The sequence below is a fragment of the Mytilus edulis genome, chromosome 13 (genome assembly GCF_963676685.1).
Source record: "Mytilus edulis chromosome 13, xbMytEdul2.2, whole genome shotgun sequence".
NCBI classification, from domain to species: Eukaryota; Metazoa; Mollusca; class Bivalvia; order Mytilida; family Mytilidae; genus Mytilus; species Mytilus edulis.
Window position 1 is genome coordinate 706249 of NC_092356.1, and position 8193 is coordinate 714441.

The window sequence follows — 8193 nt, forward strand, 5'->3', positions numbered from 1 at the left end:
GTTGGTTCCTTATCGATGTATAATAAACAGCTACAGTCATGACAACATTGTTTCACTTATATATATATATATATATATATGCTATTTTACAAATAATTGTATTGTGATTTCATAACGTTATCAAAGTTTACTAGAGCATATGGAGTAAGATGTGAGATTGTAGAGCAAAGAGTTGAAACGTATTTCAATAAGATTTTTGCATATGGAGTCGTATTGTACTGAAGATTGTTTTTTATAAATTGATATTTACATAGTATTATGGTTTGAACTGAATTCAACCTGTGGAAAAAAATTATCCAAATTTTGGCTAAGCGGGGGGATGTTATGTATTAGGGTTGAATTCTGTTCGAGGTCGGAGCTATTCCAGGTAAGGGTGTAAGGTCAGACCCGTAATGCTGTTTTTGATGTTTCTTGAGTATGAGCGTGCTTATGGAGAATAAAGACGTGTTTGTAATGATGTCTTGTCCATTTATTTAGTCCCCGTAAAAGGCAAGAACATCTCAACATGTAAACTGCAAAATTTTCAAACGTCAATGGACCATGACTAAGGTGGCAGGGCCAAATAAACTCCATTGAAATGAGATGTGCCAATGCTCACTGGGGTAAAGCTGATGACCGTAACTGCATTCACGGTCATCCCAAGATGTCGGATGAAAAATTAGGTCAGTTTCTGTATTGTCTGTTAAAGTGTTTCTATGTCATTTTCTTTACAAATCATACATTGAAACGATGTAAATTTATAAAAGAATCACTCTAAAATCATTAATTACTTCCGAGAAATGTGCATGAAACGGGAAATTCGATTTGAAAAAATCGTTAAGATGACCGTAAATCATAATCAAAATATTTTCAAGATGACCGTAACAGAAAACAAGGATGACCGTGATTGGTAAAAAGATGACCGTAACTTGTAAAGGATGACCGTAAATTGCATTTTTCTCGTAAACAATGAAATATTTATTGATATCGACGTTAAAATTTTAACACAAATTGACAGCGATACGACGAAAATTTGAAGAAACATGAATGTGTCCCTAGTACACAGATGCCTCATCTTCACTATCATTTTCTATGTTTAGTGGACTATGAAAATGGGATAAAACTGTAATTTGGCATTAGAATTAAAAAGATCATACCATAGGGGAAAATGTGTACTAAGTTTCAATTTTATTTAACTTGAAGCTGGACAAACGGACAAACAAACAGACGAACGGACGAACGTACGCACAGACCAGAAAAACATAATGCCAATAAATGGAGCATTAAAAACATTAATAATACATACGAATATTTGCTAATCGAGCCCATGTGTATGGTTCCAGAGGAAGCAGATTAAAATCTTAATTTGTCTTGATATATGCAGGCGGAAACACTTTTGAAATAGAACAAAAGAATCGAAGCTCTGTTTATCGAGAAAGCGATCAATGTTAACTGTAATGTTTGATATAGTAACACAATTTTAAAAAGTTAATAGAAACAAATAAAACGACAATTTTCTTATTTTAAAAACACCATTTGCATAAGTTTTCAATGTATCTATTACATAGTAATGCAAAACAATAAGATATCAAGTCGACGACATGGTTCTTATCGGGTCCTTTTATAGCTGACTATGCAGTATGGGCTTTGCTCATTGTTGAAGGCCTTACGGTTACCTATAGTTGTTAATGTTTGTGTCATTTTGGTCTTTTCTTGATAGTTGTCTCATTGGCAATAATACCACATCTTCTTTTTTATATATAGTATCTATAAGTTGGATGTAGAAAATGCATAACCTCCGATTTTTTTTTATCACGGACGGAGAACATATCAATCTTTTAGTTCAGAAATTTTCGTGTCTGTCCTTCCATAATGTGAATCAAGAAAAAATTCCCCAAAACAGGTAACGATTGTATCGAAACGAGAAAAATCGAGTGCACCTTTTTATGTTAGGGCATGTTTGGGGTGTATATTTTGTCTTTAAAACGTACAAAGCAAGAGTATTTTATATAGCATCTCGCTTCAGATTCTATCATTATTATATATCAAAGCTACAGGTTGACTTTATAACGTAAAAAAATGACAGTACGAAAAGATGAAATATATGGGTCAAGTGAGATACCTATCTAAAGAATCACAAAAACAGAGTAGGTGTGTTCGAATAGCTATTTTTTCTAAAAGTACTTGACGACAGTCTTTTAATTTGGATGATGAAAATGGATATCTTCGAAAAAATATGATTTTCTTGTGTGTGATAACTAGGGTTCATAATCTTCAACTACTGAAAATGTTTAGTCTGCCCTTCCACGAAATATTTAATAAGAATTTTTTTAAATGCTTAAGAATTTTCAAAAATTCCATCTGACATCCGAACAGACAATATTTTTAAGTTGAATCAATGCAGAAAAGATCATTAACTAATGCTCATTAGCTAGTAGATACATTTGTCTTTTAAAATATAACTGACATATAACGATCAATCGTAATGGTGCTATGTGGATAAATTTATCCGTTTTCAAGAGCAAAATTGGCAGAGCGTCATCCCTACAATGGCTTCCATTTCTACGATTGTGAGCATGAACTGGCGTAATGGGGAGATAATTTTGAAGAAGTAGAATCCTGATTGTATGAATAACATTTCTGTATATATACAAATTGACAACGTTCCGCCTTGTGATACGCTTTTCGTACAATACTATTTTAAGGATCTACTTTGCTGGAGCTCACCTTCACTAGTTTATTCGAATGATATTTTCAAAATGTTTCTGTTATTTTATTTGCATGACAAAATGAAAGACGATATAATATCAATGGGTGTACATGCAAATTTTTGGCATTTTTAAAAATGTGTATTTATTATATGTCTTTTAAAGGAATCCCAGAAACAAAAACAAATCTTTTGTCGAGCAGTTGAAGGCTGTGTACCGCATTTTTTTCATTATGCTTGTAAGGTGTCATTTTATCGCGCTTTTGTAGCATTTTTTCCCTTCCTGTTCATTTGCATGTCTTTTGTCAAATTCATTTTAAAAATTAAACCCTCTACTGTAAAAAAGATACATATGGTAATCTTTGCATTTGAAGCACGTCTTATTTTCTTCTACCTATAGGATAAAACTCTCATATTAATATGTGTATACCAACACGATTAATCATTTGATATAAAAAGATAGTTATATAAATACGGATATTTCTTAGAATTGAGGGTCATCCTTTAAAAGTTACGGTCATCATTTACAAATTATGGTCATCTTAAAAGCAGTTACGGTCAGCCTTGTTATGAATCTCTGATTCTGTTACGGTCATCTCGATTGTGATTTACGGTCATCTTGGCGATTTTTTCAAATCGAATTTCCCGTTTCATGCACATTTCTCGGAAGTAATTAGTGATTTCCGAGTGATTCTTTTATAAATTTACATCGTTTCAATGTATGATTTGTAAAGAAAATGATATAGAAACACTTTAACAGACAATACAGAAACTGACCTAATTTTTCATCCGACATCTTGGGATGACCGTGAATGCAGTTACGGTCATCAGCTTTACCCCAGTGAATGCTGATCGTTATAACTGTATACCATATATCATTGACCTACCACTTGTGGTTCACCATTAACTAGACCTTATCACTAACTAATACATTATTTGACGACGACGCTGCTTATGCCACCGATGCCGGAAACAACATACATGTATACGTCTCGTTTTTTGACTCAGTAATGTGACAAAAAATAGTTGGAAAAGTCTTACTCTTTTGATCGAGTTAAGCCATTTCAATTGATATTTTATAGAGTGTCTTTCTAGTGTCCAACTAGAACACAGATCACGGAAGAAGAAACAGGAAATTCTAACACAGAAGTACTAGACATGCTAGAAATGAAAAAAACGGCTTCATACAAACAGCATAACCAAATGGTACAGAACAGCAGGAATGTACAAATAGAAAATGTAGATGAGCCAAAAAACATCAAGGCAAAACCGAAAAGGCAATATAAGTGCAAAAATATAAATGAAACTACTCAACAGCTTGAAGATCAATTAGCAAAATGCAGAGCAAGACTAGTCATAATGGAAGATACCAATAGAGACTTTAGAAATACAATCAATCTACTTAGGATGCAATCAGAAGAAAGCACTATTGACAAAAGTAACTTAAAAAAACCTACCAGCCAAATTGTGGCTGTAGCAACAATTCGCAGGAACAGACTATAAACAAAGACGATAAGATGCTGAACAACTTCCGACTAGAAATGGAAAATAGAGACCTAAGAATAAAACATCAAATGGAGATGAATGAATTAAGACACAAACTGCAAATAATGGAATTACAGAAAGAAGTAAGAATGTGGCAAAGACCAGGAAATCATGAATATTATCCTTATAATCAGAATATGGACAATACTAGGAACTCAAACCAACACCAAATGAGAGATCAGCATACTGGTGTATAGCTTATAAACCAGCAATCCAGGATTCCGAACCAAGCCAATTCACCATTCATGACACCTATGGCACCTCCACACTATAGCCAAATACCAACAGAGCAGAGCAGAATAAATCCTGGCCATATTCAAGCGCCAATGTACCACAATAGCAGAATACAGGCTATACCTGTAAATAGTCAAAGTAGCCACCATTACCCTGGCTATAGAAGTATACATGTATCAACTGGCAGTATCAACACTAACATGATACAAAATGCACATTTATACAGACAACAATATAGGATGACTGCACAACCTATACCACAAAATATAAATCACCACCAAGGATATAGTCAACAACAGACAAGCAGAAAGGAACAAAGTCAAAGAAACATCAATAAAAGATTTTATGACCAAAGAACAAGCATGCCAGTAATAGCTAAACAAAGTCATGCAGAAGAAATTGAAAGACAAAAACAATTGCAACAGCTAACAAATCAGGCTGATAATATTATCCAAATAGACAAAGAACCAACAGAAGAAGCTAGAATGACCATCAATCTGACAAATTCAGCTGCCGCAAAAAATGATGAAGTCAAAGCACATACAGAAGTAAGCCATCAAGTAGATGTCACGCCCAGAACTGGTCTTATAACAACGGCTTCTAGTGGGGACGCCCCGCTGGAAGCGGACTGCCATCCGAAGTTCCCCTCTCAAAGGGGGGCCAATGTTGGTGGTCCTAAGCATCTAAAGGGACTAGTTCAGGCTGACAATCTAGAAGCAAAAGAAGATGGGAATAGAAAAAAACCAAATCATTTTTTAGGCAGCGGCCGATCAAACAAGATAAAAGGGAGGATATCATTATAGGTACACTCAATGTACAAAATGTGAAATCAAACGCCCTCTATATCAAAAACTTGTTAAGGGATGTACATGTGTTATGCATTCAAGAACACTGGCTTTTTAATGCGGAAAAGAAAATCATAGCTGAAATTACTGAAAATAGCGGATACATAGCTAAAAGTGTTGATGATAATGACGACCCTGATTTCAACGTATCAATGAAAAGGGGATGTGGTGGAGTAGCCATAATCTGGAAAAAGAAATTAATGAAAATATAAAGGAACTGATAGACGGTGGAAATAGAATACAAGCCATACATATTCAACAAGGAGACAAACCAATATGTCTTATAAATGTATATATGCCATCAGATAGCAAAAATGCAGACATCGAATACAAAGACACATTGGCTCAAATTGATGAAATGATAGAGAAATATAAAGACACACACGAAATTATAGTATGTGGAGACATGAACGGGTCACTTGATAGAAGCTCGACACCTCATGATAAAATCCTAAAGACATTCTGCAAGGAAAAATATATAGGAAATACTGAGAAATGCCCAGTAAAAGAGACATTTTATCACCAGAATGGTATGTCGAAAGGACAAATTGATTACTTCCTCTTCAAAAGTAACTCAGAAATCATTAACAAAATCAGACAAATTGATGTCCTTGATACTGACCCAGAGAATACCTCGGACCATGTACCTGTTATCTTGACACTGAATAGTCAACTGAAAAAAGTCAGGGAAAAAGCAACAACTATCATAGCAAAACCTAAATGGACTGACTGCGACCATCAAATTTATAAGGAAGTCATCAATAAAGATCTACCAAAACTCATGCAAAAATCAAAAGGAATCATTGAGCAAGATATAAGAAATCTAGAAAAATTGCTACATAAAGCCGGAGAAGCAGCAATCCCAAAGTATAGAAGAAAAATCAAAATCAAATCAAAGGGAAAGGCGATATGGAATGACCAAATAGATAAGGCATCAAAGCAATCAAAAAATGCATATAAAGTATGGAGGCAACATGGAGCACCTCAAGAAAGAAGTAATGAGCTCAAAATCAAAATGACAGCTGCAAAGAGAATACTTCGAAAAGAACAAAGACAGGCCTATGCTTCGCACAGAGAATCAACAGCGGGAAAAATTATGAAAGCTTCAAATGCAGATACAAAACTTTTTTACAAGCTTATCAACATGCAAAGAAAAACACCACTTACTAATACCAACATACTGAAACTAAATGAAAAGACTGCAGAAGATGGACCAAGCATAATGAACATCTGGCAAGAACATTTCCAACAACTAGCCACACCAACAATAGAGGAACATTTTGACACTGAAAAACTAGAGCTAGTAGAAATACAAAACAATATAATAGAATCCATAGAAAGGGAAAAAGGTCAAGGCATAGATCTTGTTAATGTAAAGGAAGTAAATATAGCTATAGAAAAACTTAAAGCAGGAAAAGCCCCCGATGAAGATGGAATTTCGGCAGAACACTACAAACATGGGATGGAAGAGTTAACTCCCTTTATAGTACATCTGCTAAATTTAATCTTAACATATTTGGATGTACCAATCTTCCTAAAGACAGGGATTCTAACACCAATCTTAAAGAAAGAAAAAGACAAAACATTACGATCTAGCTACAGAGGAATAACTGTAACTAAAACCTTTGCAAAACTATTACAAAGTATATTGAAGGATAGAGTTGACTCTGTATTTAACAACATACAAAACCCTGCAAAGAGGTTTTACAGAAGGAGTATCATCACTATGTGCAGCATTCCTCACATCAGAAGCAATCGAAGAAAGTAAGAAGTTAAAGATACTGCTGGTCTTAATAACTCTTGATGCAGAAAAGGCATTTGACAAGCTAAACCATGAAATACTATTCAACAAACTGTACCATTATGGAATAAAAGGAAAACTCTGGATATTACTGAGAAACTTGTATAAAGGAAGGAGCATTAAGGTTAAATGGGAAGGGCAATGTACAGAAGATGTAATGGTGCTACAAGGAATTCGACAAGGTGTAAAACTATCTACAACACTATATAAATGCTACAACAACGTCATACTGGATAGCATATTAAAAAGTGGACTTGGAGCATGTATTGGTGATATACAAGTCCCTGCGCCAACATGTGCCGATGACATTGCTGTCCTGGCAAATAGTACTGCAGATGCACAAGGAATATTAGACATAGTGCAACACCATACAAGCAGAGATCTAGTCAAAATCAATCCAACTAAATCTGAAGCGGTTCTATACAATGCAAAAGGCTGAAACATATCAACATTGCAATTTGAAGACAATGACATGAATATAACCAATGAAACCAAACATCTAGGTATCAAAAGAAACGAGCAAAACCGTGCAAATATCTCAGAAAGAATAAGAACCGGTAGGGCAACAATATACAGCCTTCTTGGAGCTGTGTTACATGTCAGAAGGGGATTCTCACCCATGGTCGCATACAAGCTATGGAGAACATATGCAGTACCAAGAAGCATATACGGACTTGAGGTGATGAACCTACTTGCAAAAGAAAAGGATATGCTAGAACTGGCAGAGAGAAAAATCCTCCGACAAATTCAAGGGCTTCCAAATGATACAGCAAATATGGCTGTCTATACCCTGGTAGGAGCAGAACCTATTGCCATCACATTAGACAAAAATGTACTTACCTTCTTCATGAATATTGTTCGAAATTTAGGAACCATAGAATGTGAAATTCTGCGCCGACAAATAGCATTTTCAGACCAAAGAGGAAAAGACTTTATCAACAGAGTAGAAAAAACTCTATCAAAATACAATTTGAAATCTAGCAGCTACTACATAGAAAATCCACTGAATAAAATCGAATGGAAAAGACTAGTAGGAATAAAGATCAAGGAATACTGGGAAAATGAATGTCATAATGAAAAAA